At 42.1% G+C, this 18,503-nt stretch overlaps 1 non-coding gene and 1 pseudogene across 1 annotated transcript; one reads left to right on the forward strand and one right to left on the reverse strand.

Annotated features, from left to right (window-relative positions):
- Positions 1–276: 276 nt before the first annotated feature.
- On the forward strand, positions 277–392 carry LOC142428294 (U5 spliceosomal RNA). The gene has a single exon (XR_012780218.1). It is a non-coding gene; the product is annotated as a U5 spliceosomal RNA (small nuclear RNA).
- Positions 393–5,021: 4,629 nt separating this feature from the next.
- Positions 5,022–5,209, reverse strand: LOC142428247 (U1 spliceosomal RNA; annotated as a pseudogene).
- Positions 5,210–18,503: the final 13,294 nt, after the last annotated feature.

Below are 18,503 nucleotides of genomic sequence, written 5' to 3' on the forward strand. Positions count from 1 at the left end.
ATCTGGATAGACCAGAGAATACATATTGGTACAGCTAAGAGCGCTCGACACATGGACTTCAGGAAAGATAAACCCCTCAGGAACAATAATGAGAGTAGTGATGTAATGAGGCTAGGTGGATGATCAGGTAGGGGGAAGGGTAAAAAACGGGGGACCTATCATATGGCTGGATATATAGCCGCCCCACCTCCAAAGGGGATGATAACAGAAATGTGGGTGAAGGGAGACAACGGACAGTGTAAGATACAAATTAACAATAACAAAATATAATTGAGCATACTCTGGTTTCTCTTCAGATCGTATAAATCTTTTGCCTTTTACTAAAGATTTCCATGGAGAGGAACAATTCTGAGTCATAAACTAATTTTTTGAGGCCATGCACTTGCAAGGCTTACTAAAAAAATTGTATGTATATATATATATATATATATATATATATATATATATATATATATATATACTTGATCAAAGGATATATATATACAATTGATCAAAGGAGATATATATATTTGATCAAAGAGGGAGAGAGGGGGAAAAAGAGGGTTTTATAAGAAGAGCTTTAGTAGAAAATGTTTTGGAAACCATGGCAACATATGCACAAATATGCTTGATACAATTGATGTATGGAATGTTAGAAGAGCTGTAAGAACTCTTCTGACATTCCATACATCAACTGTTCTTACAGTTAGAAGGGCTGTAAGAACAATAAAATAATTTATAAAAAATAAATAAATAAGGAAACTTCGCCAGAAGTGCCTTGACAGCTTAGTTATGTAGACTTGGAAGTTAGGAGAATAATTTTTAGAATCAGAATGCATTAGTTTTCAATCTCATACACGCTATTTATAAGTTATGTAAGCACATGCAAGATACTTAACTGCTCTGAAATTCATTTCATTAATGTATACAATGAGGATTAAAAGTTTGTAACATTTTTGGCAGTATTCAACAGAATTATGTATTGCAAATACAATAACAAAAATTATTTTTTAATTTTAAAAAATGATTTTATCAGAAGAGCAAAATGAGAGCCCATAGATTGGGGGAAAACATCTGTCATTGAATAAATTGCTGAATTTTATCAGTGCAATTGCCTTATACCCTAGAGGAAGATTGACAATGATTTTCTCTTTTGTTTCTTTGCTTTTTTGTTTCTTTCTGCTCTTTGTGTGTTTTTGTTGTTATTGTTTGTTTGGGGTTTTGGTTTTATCATAACATGACCGCAAAAGTAAATCAGAGTTATTAAACCCATGGGCTAGCTGACAGACATCCTCAAACTACGGCCCGTGGGCCACATGCAGCCCGCCCAGGACATTTATCCAGCCCACCGTGTGTTTTTGCCCCATTTGTTTTACTTCAAAATAAGATATGTGCAGTGTGCATAGGAATTTGTTCATAGTTGGGTTTTTTTTAAAAAAACTATAGTCCAGCTCTCCAACGGGTCTGAGGGACCTTGAACTGGCCCTCTGTTTAAAACGTTTGAGGACCCCTGGGCTAGCATATGGATTTTGGGCTCCTACTTAGTTCTTGCCCCAATCCAAGAATAGTTAGTTCTTAAAACATGGCCCTGCTCGATTCTCGCTTTCATGAAGAAATCACTGAATACTTCATGAAGACCACCCCCCAGGCTTTCTTGGGTCACCCCCGGACTCCACTAGCTTCACCTCACATTGGACACCTGCAAACACAGAGGCACCGTGATTAGATGGCACACATACAAACAAATGCACTCACAATTATACACACAGCAGCAGGGTGTACAACAATTACCATGTAAAATGGCCAGAATGAATGCCACGTTTGGTGTAAAATTCATTATGAGTCTTGTGGACTAGCTTCTGGGCAGAAATGGTAACACCAGAGACCCCAGAGACTGGGACTGTCCTCTGAGATCTCCCACATCAGGGGCTCTGACTGGTTTATCAGTGGCAGAGAGCTGCATTTTCATGTCCTCTGATATTTAGAAGCAGATGAGTAGAGAATATGGGCAAGAGTTCTCCCTCAGACTCAGAGAAGCACAAGCACTCTCAAGGTAAAACAGAGCTCTGAGACATGTACTTTATTGTTGTATATGAGTTTGTAAGTAGTTTTCACTCTATAAGCTTTACATTACACACACCAACCTTTGTGGTGTGAGAGCTCACAATGAATCCTCTCTCGTCCCTCTTTTTTTTTTTTTTAATTTTTATGACCCCAGTTCTACCTAACAAATCTAGCTAAACTGGAGAACACACATTGGTACAGATAAGAGCTCTTGACACAGGGAATTCAGGACAGATAAACCCCTTAGGAACAGTAATGGGAGTAGCAATATGAGGAGAGGGGAATGGTTGGGGAGGAGGGAGGGAGAGAAAGGAAGAACCCATCACAAGGTTGGCTGTATAGCTCTCCCCAACCCCCGAAGGAGATACATAACAGAAATGTTGGTGAAGGGAGACAAGAGACAGTGTAAGATATAAAATAATAAAAGCAATATATAATTGATCAAGAATTCAAGAGGATGGGATGGTGGGAGAGGGAGGGGAAAAAGAAGAGCTAATACCAAGAGTTCAAGAAGAAAATGTTTTGGAAATGATGATGGCAACATATGTACAAATATGCTTGATGCAATTGATATATGGAATGTTATAAGAGCTGTAAGAGCCCCCCAGTCAAATTATCTTTTAAACAAATAAATAAAATATCTATCTAATGCTTATGATCAAACTCACCCACTCTGCTATGCAGTCAGTACTCTAAAAAATGTGTTCACAGTTTAAAGGAGTCTTAATGATCACAAACCAAAATCATAGTTCCCCTTTCTGACTCTAAATTACACTGCCACTAAATTACATGAAGTTACACTTCAGGGGCTAACGAACCCAGGATGGGCAGGAACACCACAGGCTGTGGAGAAGGGTGAATGGCAGGTTGGCAGGTCAGGTTTGTGACTAGACAGGAAAATGAGTCCAAAATGGGCAGGTCAGATGGCAGGCCATTGGCTTAAGTCCAAAGAAGCAAAGGTTGCCAAGTTAGATCCAGCAAAAAGCCTCTCGTCCCTCTTAAGATGTAGATACCCATGATGATTGTGACCGGCGCCATCGTTTGTTTCTTGCATAGGAACATTATTGGTTTTCTTGCCATCCAAGAAATCCCTCCATTTTTGTGATATATACAGCTGTGGGCATGAGGTTGTTCAGAAAGCATGTAGAATTGCATCCTCTTTCTTCTGTCATGATCATGAAAACTGGATATTTATCACTCGAGGTCATCTTCTCAAAGAGTCAGTTTTTGTTTAATTGACTTACTGATGGTGTTCATTCTATTTCATTTACTTGAGATCTTATATTAATTATTTCCTGGCACCCCTACCCCTTCCCCTGTAAACCTGGGCGGTGGCACACTCATCTTTCTCTAATTCCATTAGATGCAAAATGAGGTCATTAACGTCAGTTTGATTTCGACACTATACAGGTGGTTGTTGCTACAAATAGCCCACAAGGTTCTCTTCGGTTGAATCCCACAGTTCTGTTGTGCTTTCATTTTTTGTTCAGTCCAATACAGCCATCCAGGATATAAAATTCAATCAATACATATCATAACTATTAATAATACAAATACACAAAACTACTTTTGCACCAATCTTTGTCCATTTTACATGGTAATCATTGTAGACCCTTGCTGTGTGTGTTTAATATCGAGTACATTTGTTTGTGTATGTGTCCTCTAATCGTGGTGTTTCTGTGTTTGTAGGTGTCCAGTGTGAGCACCATCTGGGGGCGATCTGAGAAAGTCGTGGTGGTGGTGGGGTGTCTCGGAGACTCTCCTGTGCAGCGTCTGGATTCACCTTCAATAGTTGTGAAATGCATTGATCCCATCAGGCTCCAGTGAAGGGCCTGCAGTGGGTTGTATACATTAGTTATTCTGGTGGGACTACATTATACACAGACTGAGCAAAGCGTCAATTCACCATCTCCAGAGACAACTCTAAGAACACTCTCTTTCTGCAGATGATTAGAAAGAGCATGAATGTCGAGGAAATGATCATGCATTAATGTAAGAGACACAATGTGGGAAGTCAGTGAGAGCCCAGACACAAACCTCCTCTGCAGGGAAGAGACTGGACTCCAGGGGGCGCTCAGGACCCGAAGAGCGCAGGATCAGGCCAAGGAGCAGTTGTAGATGGTTTCAGTTTGGGGATTCTGCTCTGTCTCACTGTGTTCCTAGATAATCTCTCCATTTTTATTTACTGGTTTTGTAGTCTTCCCTGGTGTTTCCAAATTCAAAAGTGGTATTGTAAAAGTAGGAAATATTCTCACCTGCAGTAAAAGCGCCTGTGCCTTATGGAGGGAAAAAAGACCCGGACAGGTGCCCCCAGCACCAGAGTTTTGATAAAGCTCAAGGATAGATTTTATAATCAGACTCAGGGCCACTGAGGTTTCTACATGATGCAAATGATGAAGTGTACACACATGTCTGAAAGGTTGGTGGTTTAAACCCACCCAGTGATGTCTTAGGACACAGGATTCATGATCTGCTCTGTGTTGTTAGGTGTCATCGAATTGCTTCCGGCCCATAGCCAATGTACAATTGAACCAAACACTGCCCGGTCCCGTGCCGTCGTCATAATTATTGCCAGGGTTGAGCCCACTGATGGAGCCATTGTGTCAATCAATCTTCTCAAGAACCTTGCTCTTTGCTGATCTGTCCAGACCCACACGATGAGGTCCAGACCCAAACTATGAGGGAGAGAGCAAGCAAGAGTGAGAGTGAGAGTGAGAATCTCATCATGGCCCACCAAACCCTGGGGATGACATCCCTGCTTGGAGCAGCCAATCCACACAGAGGACCGTGTGGCTGGCCCCACCAGGAGACATGGGATTCCTTCGCTGAACCCTAGTGCTACTGGGGACAGCACTGGAGACACTGTGCAGAAAGTGTGCCCAGTTTGCCCCATACACCGCGGGGTGAAATCAAAGGAAGTGCAGCAGGGCAGCAAAGTAACCAAGTCCCCAAGGAATCCTGAAAATAGACTTCTGACTTGGGGGACAGGGCTTGGCACCTCATCAGACCTGATCTGCAGTCCCCCACTACCACAAATGATGCAGTCTATTTTCTCACATTTGGCGAAATCGCAGAGGTCAGCACATCCGGAATGCAATGGATGAATAAACCTCGCCCTGGGAAAACCACCTTCGTGATCATGGTATCTCCCCTGCCAGGTAAGTATTCGTTTTGCTTTGTTTATTTTTGCTTTTCTTTTGCCCTATGTCTCTATATAAAATAAGCAGGATGAACAATCCCAAAGAGAAAACAATGTAACCAGCAGTGGGAGCTGTGTTGGGGGACAGGGCAGAGGAAGTGGTGGAGAGGGGGAATGGGGAGCCAACAAACTCACAGATCAGGGAACAGGAGGGTGTATAATGCCTGGCAAGTGCAATGTATCCGAGAGGAATTACCGAGAGTCAAATGGTGGGTGAGCATGATTGTGGGATAGGAGGAAGGTGAAAGGAAGTAGAGGAAAGAAATTGGAGGCAAAAGCTATTTACAGAAGTATCACTATAGGCATGTATATATGTAAATATATTAATGTTTAATGAAAGGGATAGAGACCAATGTACATGTATTTATATGTTAAATATTAAGATATCAGACAGACTTTGGGTCTCTACTCAAGGCCTCCCTTAACACAAGAACACTTTGTTCTGATAACCTGGTACTCTGATACTCACCTTCCCAACACGATTGCTGAAGACAAAATGGGTGTATAAGCAAATGTGGTGGAGATAGTGAATGGTGCCCAGCTATCAAAAGATACAACATTTGGGGTCTTAAAAGCTTAAAGTCAAACAAACAGCCATCTAGCAGGGAAGCAAATAAGCCTACATGGAAGAAGCACACTACCCTGTGTGATCACGAGATGTCAATGAGAACAGGTATCAGGTATCAAAAGATTAAAACAAACAACTATATCGATGCAAACAAGAGGGGTTGGAGTGGAGACCCAAAGCCCATCTGTAGACAATTGGATATCAATTGCATATCTCCCCACAGAAGGGTTATAAGGAAGGAATGGTTCCAGGTGTAGTATATCACAGATGAATCACACAGCATTCCTCTAGTTCCTTAATGCTTCCTCCCCCTGGACTACCATGACCCAGTTCTACCTTACAAATCTGATTAGACCAGAGAACACACGTTGGTACAGATAAGAGCTCTGGGCACATGGAATTAAGGACAGATAAACCCCTCAGGAACAGTAGTGGGAGTAGCTACATCATGAGAGTAGGGGGATGGCCCGGGACGGCGGGAAAAGGGGGAACTCATCACAAGGTTGGATATATAGCACCCCCTCCTAAGGGGACGAATAACAGAAATGTGGGTGAAGAGACACAAAGGACATTGTACGATACAAAATAATAACAAAAATGATTGATAAATGATTCATGAGGAAGGGAGGATGGAGAAGGGAGGGAAAAAAAGAGAAAATTATACCAAGGACTCAAGTAGAAGAGGTCTTGGAAAAGATGATGGCAACATATGTACAAATATGCTTGATACAATTGATGTATCGAATGTTGTAAGAGCTGTAAGAGCCCCCAATAAAATGATGTTTTTTTAAAGGAAAACAAAATAAAGCTTCCTATTTTTGCCACTCCTCAGCTTTATCAAACACAATGCCTTCTCCAGGGACTGGTCTCTCCTGACAATATTTCCAAAGTATGTAGGATGAAGTCTTGCCATCCTTACTTCTAAGGAGTGCTCTGGTCTTACGTCTTCCAATACAGATCTGTTTGTCCTTTTAGCAGTCGACGATAGTTACAGTGTTCCTCTTCAGCACCACAATTCAAATGCATTGATTCTTAGTTTTCCTTAGTCAATATCCAAGTTTCACAAGCATATGATGCAATGGGGAATGGCTTGGGTCAGGAGCACCTTAGTCCTCAAAGGAACAGCACTTCTCTGTAATACTCTAAAAAGGCCTTGTGCCGCAGATTTATCTAAAGCGATACATGTTTTGATTTCTTGACTGTTGTTCCATGAGCACTAATTGTGAATCCAAATAAGACTTTAACCTTTTCTCCATTTATCATGATGTTACCTATTGTTCCAGTTGTGAGCATTGTGGTCTTCCTTACATCGACTTGTAATACATACTGAGGGCTGAAATTCTTGCTCTTCATCAGCAAGTGCTTCAACCCTCCTCACTTTCATCAGGCAAGTTTGTCAGCTTCATACTGAAGGTTGGTAATAAACCTTTCTGTCAGGGGAAGCCAGCCCCTAACACATCATTATGGGTCCGGTAGGAGCAATTGTACAGTGATAATAATTAAACATCATAGTAAAGTTATAGAGAGCATGAGAGATAGAAGTGAAGTATTGAAGTAAATGGGAGTCAGACATGCTTCATGGTAGCATGCTGACCTCTGCCCCACTTGATGGTCCACGTGGAGTGAGTGAGAGAGAGAGTTTAAATGGTAGCCCTGGCCCCTTTTATATTCTCTGGGGACACGCAAGCCCCCTAATTACAGGTGAGGACATACGTCACTGGAAGGGGCTGTCCTATAGGTAATAAAGTAATGAGAGAGGGGTGGTCTAGGGACATACATGCAATAGGAAGGGGAGGGATTGGGGTTATACATGTGACAAGATGAGCAGATCCTAGGTTCAGGATGGCAGCCTAACTTTCACCTATTCCCTAGATCTCCATGGGAACCATTATCAGTAGGGTGTGAACGCTTGGTCTCAGGCCTCAAGGAGGAATAGTTTATGTCCCCTGTAGCAGGGAGTGAGGCCTGCCATATAGTCTGGTTGCCTAACTACCCTGGGGAGAATGTCTGTAAGCGTTTGACCTCTCCCCACACCTTTCTCCAATGTTGTTACCACATACTTCTTCATATAAGCCAGCTTCTCTGATGGTTTGCTCATCATATAGGTTGAACAAGTATGGTGAAAGGAAAGAACCCTAAGACACCTCTTTCCTGATTTTAAACCACACAGGTTTTAAATCCCTTGTTCTATTCATTCCCGTGTTCTATTCGGACAGTTGCCTCTTGATCCATGTGAAAATTCCTCATAAGCACAAGGAATTGCTCTGGAATTCCCATTTGTGGTAGCTACATAATCTGGTGTCAATTAGGAGCTTGAGAGGATTAAGAGTGAAGGGGTGGAGTCTAGTCTGTCAATCAGGTCATAGCTAATGAGGCCTCTGTATTCTTTCTCCTAAGAATTCTGGGGATTCCTGAATTTCCTCCTTGGAGGTGGGAGAGATTCTCTCTTACTACACACTCCTTTGGAGACTCTCTACTGAGAAGACACATAGTGCTACACCCTGTGAGCTGGAGAAGCCACATGGGCCTATCCTGATGCAACCAGACCTCTGGAGCCAGAAAAACCATGTAGAGACCCCTACCAGCACTGAGATGCTTACACTGGATCCAGAAAACTTCCAACCCACTGATCTGTGATCTTCCCACATCTGGCATCATTGCATGTGTTTCATGAGTCAGAAGAGGACTTATAGATTGGTATTGGCCATATGGGCTAATATCACAGATTTATGAACTTGATCTGGACTGAGCTAGGATGTTTCTTCAATATTCAACTTCTCTTTTGTATAAACCTCTTTATTTTGTTTTGTTTAAAACTTTTTTCTTACACACGAGTCTATGAATTTGTTTCTCTAGTCTACCCAGACTAACACACCATTCTTCTCAAGATAAACACAGTTTACTATGGTACACTCAGACAAATGCCTTGACATCGTGAATGAAACATGAGTAAATATCTTTCTGGTAGTCTCTGCTTTGAGCCAAGATGCATCTAGGATCAGCAATGGTCTCCCTGTGTCAAATCCTCTTCAGAATCCAGCATCAACTTCAGGCAGTCCTCTGTCAATGTACTGCTGAAACTAGTGTTCTTTGATCTTAAGCAAAATTTTACTTGTATACAATAGCAATCATATTGTTCTATAGTTTGAGCATTCTACTGGACCCCATTCCTTTGGAATAGGCATAAATATGTATCTCTTCCAGGCTGTTGGCCAAGTAGTTGCCTTCCACATTTCCTGGCATAGATGAGTGAGTGCTTTCAGTGCTTCTTCTGAAGCATTTCGATTGGGTGCTCGGCTAACTCCAGGAGCCTTGGTTTTGGCTATGCATGCAGTGCAGTTTCAACTTCTTCCTTCAGCACCATTGATTCTTGCTCACATGCTACCTCCTGAAATGGTGGAATATAGACTAGTTCTTTTTGGTACAGAGATTTGGGTACTCTTTCCACATTCTCTTGACCCTTCCTGTATCATTCATTAATGAATGCCGAAAGCACGACCTGCTTGGGAAGAGTTAATCTCAGGGATTGACACGGTGCAATTCCTTAAATATGGTACTCTCTGGGATCCAGTTTATGACCAAGAGTCTGGGTCCTTCAAGGGCAGTAATATCTAATAGCAGGATGGCATTGACCTATGACCCTTTGATCCATAGGTGTGTGTGAGTCAAGTGGAGTTGCTTAAAACACTGTTCAATGATGAAGCAAGAATTCCAGTTATGACTTCAACCAAGAGCCCCGTTAACACAGGTGTTTCTTGTAAATTTTGGTTGTCAGAGAAAGCTTTCTCTGGTTCAGGAAGGCAATTACACAATTAATTAAATCAGGAGAGTCTCTGAGAAATTAATACATTGTGTCATTTCTGTTTGTCTTAATGTATGTCTTTTCAGACTGAAGTTTAGTGGAGTAACCAAATCCTCAATATTTCACTGGGAGTAGGGACATAGAGGCATTTTATTTATTTATTTCGCATGATCTCAGCCACAATCTCAAGATTCAGTGACACATAACCTGGGCATGGAATGCTCAGTTTATTTTTCAATAGAATTGGCCTCCTTGTAAGCCCCTAAAATTAAACACTGCTATGGAGTTTATTTTGATTCACAGTGTCTCTGTAGAGCCAAGTTGAAATGTCCTTTGGTTTTCCAAGGATGTGCATCTTCATAGGAGCAGATACCCACCATAGCTTCTTCTGCCTCCTGGTGCAGAGGTCATCTCTGCACAGTCGTCTTATCCCTTATGAATATTGTAATCTGACATCGTTCAGAACGGAATTCTACTGCCTCAAATTGCTCAAATAATTTCCCTTAATGCAGCCTTTCCTAATTTGCCTCTATATGTCCAAAATCCACTAAAAGAACCCAGGAAGACAGAAAAAACACATGATTTATACGTAACCCATTTGAAGAAAAAGTTAATAAAATTGTTTCTTCAAGTTGCCATTATTTGTGTGCTGAGGAAAGTTTATGTTCTTCACATCTGACCTATGAGGAAAGAGTCTTCAAGTCCAAGAGGTTGCTGTAGATATCCAACTGTGTGCAGAGAAAAAGTATGAGCAGGGCTGAACAACTATCCCCACAACTTATTAATGGAAATCTTCTAAATCATTAAATTGCTTTAGAGTGATGTGAATACTTTGTACTCCACAGTAAGTTTTAAATCTCTTCAGCAGTACAGTTATTTTACGGGAAGTGATCTTTTTCCCTGTTGGTGACTCACTCGGTCATTCCGATATTTAGCAGACGTTGAATCATGCCTCCTCTTAAATTCAGCATGATCGATAGATTTCAATGATCCTCAAACTTTGGACTATATGTTCAATGTACCATGACATTATGGAAAAATGGAAATGATGGATGTTTTATAAGCTGTAAATCCCTGGGAGTTGGGCATCATGGACCTTATTCCTAAAGCTTCCTGCCCCTTGGATTTTTCTACCTCTTTGAACAATTCATTTAGCATCAAGCTTGGCCTAGATGAAGAGGACCCCGGGCTTGGTGAATGGAAAACACAGGTAGAGGATTGTGTTCTCCTGAGGGTTCAGCCAACATTCAACTCCCAGAGGAGCCGATTCTTACAAAGGTGCCACTGACACTCATCTCCACTTACTCTATCAGGTGGAGCCTCAGAATACATTTATTTATATTCATGCTCTTTATAAGTTGGTGTAATATATATGGGACTGTTGGACTTTATTCACAAGAGCATGGAACATGCTTGTGTCACTATTTTTCTTGGTGGCAGCCCACAAATGTAAGTAGCTCAGGGATTCAGACACAAAGTTCTGGAAATACCTCACCCTACCCAATGGTTCACTGGATTCTCCCTTGTCCTGAGGCCTCCTGTCCCAGCTGCAGATGCACGAGTTGGACCAGATCTGGGGTGACAGGTAGGCTTAATGTGCCAACCTAGTAAATAGGAACACATGGGATTTATAAGGTCGCTTGATTTGACAGTAGGCTCAGCAAGCCTCGCGCCCCCCTCCCCCTTGCTCTCTGGGGATCAGTGTGCAACAGCTTTAGCTAGTTTTCTGCCTCAACTTGTGAGCTACACTACTTGTGGGAATGCAATCCATGGATCTTGTTGCTAGAACTTGAGGTACCTTCTAGACCTGCTTTGCCATGCTGCTGGTGTACACATGGCTTGAGCTTGAGGCTGTCAGATCCCGTCTCTTGCATTGCTTGAGTTCTATATCCCATCCACAGCTTCTTCGCTAATCTCCTGGGCTGCTGGTGACCCCACCTGCTGTTTGCTGCCTGTTGCCTGACTACCTGCATTGCCAGAGGCAAGACTCAGCTGTCTGCTTCCATATTAACTTCCATGGAAGTGAATTGAACTGAGCCCTCTGTACTGCGGTGTGGACTAATTAGCTGTTATAATCCTTCCTGCTGTATCTATCCATAAAAAATCATAAGTGTCCTGGTTTTGGTTAGAGAACCCTTAATAATACATTTAGTGAGATTCCCAGATCTGTTCTTCACTTGTGAATTCTTTAGATGCTCTTCTACTAGTGTTCCTGTGAGCTGTGATGGTTCAGGCTCCATTAAAGAGATGGAAATATGTCGTTACAATATGGAGGGGAGGGAAGTATAATTGCACCCTCATGTTTTAAGTACAGGCCATGAGAGACCCCTTCAGCAGTCATATTTATTTAAAGCTGAGTTCTGTTGCTGCTGATAACATGGGCCCATATATTTCAATAAATGCATTTTAATTGTGGTGCTGGAGAAGAATATTATTATTACCATGGACTGCTTAAAGGACAAACAGATCTGTATTGGAAGACGTAAATCCAGAGTTCTCCTTCAAAGCAAGAAAGCAAGACTTTGTCTTATATATTTTGAACATATTTTCAGGAGAGACAAGGCCCTGGAGAAGGACCTCATGTTCGATAAAGCTGAGGAGTGGTGAAAAAGAAGAAGGCTCTCTAACAGACTGATTGACACAGTGGCTCCATTAATGGGCTCAGGCATGGAAATAATTGTGAGGATGGGGCAGGACCGTGCAGTGTTTGGTTTGATTGTGCATACAGTCCCTATGGGCCCGAGGCACTTCGATGGTACCTAACAACAGCAAGGAGCAGATCATGAGCCCTGCATCCTAAAGCATCACTGAGTGGGTTCAAACCACCAACCTTCAGTCATGAGGGCACACTTCACAATTATCCCTTTCTAGGGACTTCAGTTGCCTGAGTCTTAATGTAAACTCTGTTCTTGAGCTTCATCAGAACTTTGATGCTTGGGACACCTGGCATAGGAACACTTGCTTTTTCTGCATGTGAGAATGTTTCCTACTTTTACAATACAACTTTTGAATTATGAGATAACAGAGGTATAACCATGAAATTAAAATAAGACAGATTTCCTGGGGGAACAGGGCACTAACCCTCACAGGGGGAGGGTGTTGATTGGGTTTCCCCAGGGAAAGAGAGACAAGACTTCAACCTGGAGCTCCAAGACAAAATGTAACACACTGACTTGAAGTAGGGAACTGATAGAGAGGCCTGGCGGGGTGAGGGGGAGGAGCCCCATTACCAACTAAGTGTACAGCACCACCCTCCCCCCAAGAAGAATTCACTTCAGAGGATAGCACTGACGGTACAGCTCAAAAAGAGGGGAAGAGGGACTGGTCTGGTCAGAGCACACAGGAGCCAACGAGGGGGCTTAGGGAGGAAAAAAAGAAGAGTGACACACATTCTGGCTCACCAAGCCCTGAGGACAATGTTCTTGCTCAAAAAAGCACTGCACAGAAATGACCACTCGGCCAGCCCAACCATGGGACACAGTGTTCCTCATTGACCCATAGCACCATTGGGAACAACACTAGAGACACAGAGCAGGAATTGTGCCCACCATCAGACCACCATGCCGAAGCCAGCCCCTGGGGTCATGCAGCAGAGCAGCAGGGGATGCAGAGCAATGAAGTCCCCAGGGATAGAGGCAGTGCCAGGGCATGGCACCCCATCAGACTTGACTGGAAAGCACCCATGAAGGAAAGCCAGCAGACCCTGAACTAGTCCTATGTTTATGTATGTATGCGTGTGTGTTGTTGTTGTTGTAACTATTGTTTTACTTTTTGTTGTTGCTTCGTGGTACTCAGTCTTGTGATAGTACATACATGTCTACCTGGAAGGATAGGTGGCATAAACAAGCCACAAGAGAGAACAACGTGATGACAGTTCCGGAGGGACATGGGGGTAGGGGGAGCGGGGGAAAGGAAGAGGGTGTTAACAAGCCCAGGGACAAGGGAATAACAAGGGATCCAAAATCAGTGAGTGTCAAGGAGGGTGTGGGAGGTCTGTCAGGGCTGGATCAAGGGCAATGTAACCAAGAGTAATTCCTAAAGCTCAAATGAAGGCAGAACATGACAGTGGGACAAGAGGAAAGTACAAAGAAACAGAGGAAAGAACTAGGAGGCAAAGGATAGTCATAGAGATTTAAATTCAGGCATATAAAGATGCAAATATATTTATATATGACAAGGGGGGAATAAATCTATGTAGATTTATTTATAGGTTTATTATTAAGGAAACAGATGTACAGTGGGCCCCTGCTCAAGTACTCCCTCAACAAAAGAACACTTTGTTCTAACAATTCGGCAGTCTGAGATGCTCACCTTCCTGGCACAATCGCTGATGACAATGGGTGCACAAGCAAATGTGGTGAAGAAAGCTGATGGTGCCCGGCTACCAAAAGATATAGCACCTGAAGTCGCTGAAGACAATTGGTGCACATGTAAATGTGGTGAAGAAAGCTGATAGTACCCAGCTCCAAAAAGATATAGCACCTGAAGTCTTAAAGACCTAAAGATAAACAAACAGTCATCTATCTGAGAGACAACAAAACCCACATGGAAGAAGCACACTGGCCTGTCCCGACTCGATCGCTGAGGACAAAGTGGGTGCATATGCAAAAGTTGTGAACCAAGTTGATGGTGCCCGGCTATCAAATGATTTAGTATCCGGGGTATTAAAGGCTTGAAGATAAACAAGGGGCCATCTAACTGAGAAACAACAAAGCCCACATCGTATGTGCACACCAGCCTGTGAGATGACAAGGCATCGAAGGGATCAGGTATCAGGCATCAAAGACAAACAAAAAATCATAGCATTGTGAATGAGGGGGAGTGCAGAGTGGGGACCCAGGGCCCATCTGGGGGAAATTGAACATCCCCTTGCAGAAGGGCTGTGGGGAGGTGACGAGCCAGTCACAGTGCAGTGTAGCAACGATGAAACATACAATCTTCCTCCAGTTCTTAAATGCTTCCTCCCCGCCACTATCATGATCCCAGTTCTACCTTATATAACTGGCTGCACCGGAAGATGTACACTGGCACAGATAAGAACTGGAAATACAGGGAATCCAGGACAGACGAACCCCTCAGGATCAGTGGTAAGAGTGGCGATATCAGGAGGGTGGAGGGAGGGTGAGGGAGAAAGGGGGAACAGATGACAAGTTCTACATATAACCTCCTCCCTGGAGGACAGACAGTGGAGAACTGGGTGAGGGAGATGTCAGATGGTGTAAGATATGATAAAATAATAATTATTTATAAATTATTAAGGGTTCAGGGGAAGGGGGAGCGGGGAGGGAGGGGAAAATGAGGAGCTGATAACAAGGGCTCAAGTAGAAAGCAGGTGTTTTGAGAATGATGATGGCAACATACTTACGATTGTGCTGGACACAAATGATGTATGTACAGATTGTGAAAAGGGTTGTATGAGCCCCTAATAAAATAATTTTTGAAGAGGACCTGATGCAAGGGGCTTAAGTGGAGAGCAAATGCCTTGAGAATAATTGGGGCAGGGAATGTATGGATGTGCTTTATACAATTGACGTATGTATATGTATGGATGGTGATAAGAGTTGTATGAGTCCCTAATAAAATGTAAAAAAAGAAAAGAGGAGAAAAAATGATTAGGGCAAAGACTGTACAGATGTGCTTCATACAATTGATGTATGTATATGTATGAACTGTGATAAGAATTGTATGAGCCTCTAATAAATTGTTAAAATTAAAAAAAGAAAAAAATAATAATTTTTGAAATTTGACAGCAATAAAAGGTTTTAAGTGGAATAAACTGTAGCCAGTTTATCAGCAGGCAGAGAGCTGCATTTGCATGTCCCCTGATATTTAGACACGGATGAGTAGAGACCATGGGCCAGAGCATTCCCTCAGACTTGGAGAAATACAACACCCTCAAAGGAAAATAGAGCACTCAAACTGGTTGTTTATAAAGCATTTCTTTGTTACATACTATCAATTATTTAAAAAAGTAGTTTTTATTTTACAAACTTTATATTACATATACAACCTTTGTGGTATGAGAGCTTGCAATGCATCCTCTCTCCTTCCCCCTTAAGATGTGAATACACATGATGATAGTGGACGACTCCATTACCTGTTTCTTGTGTGGGAACATTATTGGTTTTCTTTCCTTCCAAGGAATTTCCCCAGTCCAATGATATTTTAAAACTGTGGGCATGGAGTTCTTCATAAAACATGTCCAGCAAACCTGAAGAGCGGTGTCTCCTCTGGTTTCTGACCTAGCGGATTCCGGTTCTCCTTCTCTTGTCATGATTGGGAAAACTGGCCATTTTTCACTTGACTTCATCTTCTCAAAGAGTCAGCTTTAGTTTAATTGGCTCACTAATTGTGTTCCTTCTATTGTAATTATTTGTGTTTTTATATTTATTCATTCCTGCCTGCCCTGCTAAGCTATGATATGGCATACTCACCTTTTTCGAGTTCCATTAGTTGGAAACTGAGGTAATTAACATCCGAGTTGTATTTCAACATGATACAGATGTTTGTTGCTACAAATAGCTCACAAAGTGCTCCTCAGTTAAGTCCAACAGTTTGTTCTGTTGTGCTTTCATTTTCTTTCTCTCTCTTTTGTTAATGAATCACTATGCTTTAATGATGTTCAATTTGTAACCATGAAAATACATCCTTCATATCAGATATTGACATGATGATTCATAACAGTAGCAAAATGACAGCGATGAAGTAGCAATGGAAATAGTTTTATGGTTACTGGTCACCACAACATAAGGAACTGTATGAAAAGCAGCATCAGGAAGGTTGAGAACCACTGATTTATAGTCTCAGATAAGAGATTACATTTTGACCTAACTAGTGTGGCACAATGGACTTTGCAATGCCCTCTGACTGATCACCCGGCTATTCACACCCAACTGTGACTGGAGGGCATTCAATGGAGGCTTCCTCTATGTGTGGAGCTGCAAATGTCTACTGTCATCCACAGCCTCCTGCAAATCAATGCCATTCCTTCATTTACATCGCCCTGTCGGCCCATTTTAAAGCTGTTTCAGTTTTTAGTTTTTAAAAAGTGGAGGGGAAATACACAGGGATGAAGCCCCTGGTGAATCATCCTTGACCATGGACCAGAGAGGTGAATAGCCTGGCTAACATGCATAATGCATCGGAAAGCATATTTAGCACCCTATCATTTGTTCTCCCTTAGGATCCATTTAAGTTCTCGTTTTTAATAGTTTCTGCTTTTTTTCTATTGAGGTTATGTTTTACTTTGTTACTCTTGTTAGTTTATTTTGTTTATTTGTTTCAATGTTATTCTGTATATGAAATCCATTGTAGGTCAACCTATAGAAGCAGTAACTAGATGAATAGTTACTTAGGGGTATCGCAAGGAGGATGGGGGACATGGGTAACTAATAACAATTAGTACAAGACTGAAGAAAATGGTCTAAAACTGATGTGGTTATGATTGTACAACACTTCTTGATGTGATTGAACTATTGAGTTGTATGATATGCGAATAGATGCCAATAAAACTATCGATGGGGGAATATTTACTGTCTTGGCAATCCACAGGGTCTATAGGGTCTCTACGAGTTGGGTGCTTTCATTTTCATTCAGTCCCATTGTGTTGGAGAGGGTTCTCTAGAGAGACAAACCAGATTGCTAGTAATTATATATAAATATATTTATAAAGATAGATATATAATAGAAGAAATGAACCGTTAAATTATATACAGATAGATAATATAAGGAATTAACAGTTAAATTATAAAGCAGTGAGGCACTAGCAGTCCTTTAACGCTTGAGAGTCGCCAGTTGCCAGTCCCCTTCTGTAGAGAGAGCTGGGCTATATATCTCCAGGCAGCCAACAGCAAGGCAGGTCCCCAACTGTCATCAACTGTCGGTCCCCAGCTCCAGAGGTGAGCATTCCAATCGTGTAGGCTTAAAGGGACCTCAACTTACAGCGACACAGTCCACAGGCTAGGCATCCCACAGGTAGTGTACCCCTTTAAACTGAGGAACAGAACAAGCAAGGTGAGACTCACCGAGCCATTTAGCCCTCTGCCCTTCAGTTAATCCTACTTGTGTTTATCGGCCAGGCTGGCACAATAAACTATCGCACCAATACACCAATCCAGGATATAAAATCCTTAAATACATGTCATAGCTATCAATGATGCAAACAACATTTATATATAAAAAGGTATACTTGCACACATGTGATTTAGTGTATGAATAAAATCTACAAATTAATGAAAATTGCAATATCTTTGGGGTATTGTTATGAATATTAAGGAACATGTCATTAATGGAGCAAATATTTTGGAGGGAACGGAAACCCTAGAGGTTGACAGGATGGTCCTGTGCCTCCCTATTGCTCTGGCTCCAGAAGACTTGACCCTGTGTTTTCTAAAACCATGTGATCCCTATAGACCACTGTCATTATATCAGGGACATTGTGTTTGTAAGAGCACTGAGTCCTCTCATTGTTGCTCTCACACAGTAATGGACCGCTGTGCCCTCGGGGTCATTGTGCTCAGCTGCAGCGAGAACTGCTTGGTGGGCATTCTGGAGCTTGAGCATCAGTTCCTTAGCGATGGGCGGGGTTTCTTCTACTAGAATATATTGTTCACAGACTACTACAAACTCTTCTGCAGGTTTTGGGAGTTCCAGCTCTGGCAACATGGAGTCATCAGACACAGCGAAGCTTAGTGAGAGGATCTGTGAGGGATTCATCACTCCTGGGTCCTAGTCTTGGAAAACTGGGAACAGGGAAAATAATCACTGATGACAAGTAACGGAATCCTATGTCAACCTATTTTTGGAATCTTGACACGACTTGTGAGAAGTAACCACTAGGCAGAAGACTCTCCACAGGAAATTCATGACTTATGGACAAGGTCAGTGGATCC

The sequence above is a fragment of the Tenrec ecaudatus genome, chromosome 15 (genome assembly GCF_050624435.1).
Source record: "Tenrec ecaudatus isolate mTenEca1 chromosome 15, mTenEca1.hap1, whole genome shotgun sequence".
NCBI lineage: Eukaryota > Metazoa > Chordata > Mammalia > Afrosoricida > Tenrecidae > Tenrec > Tenrec ecaudatus.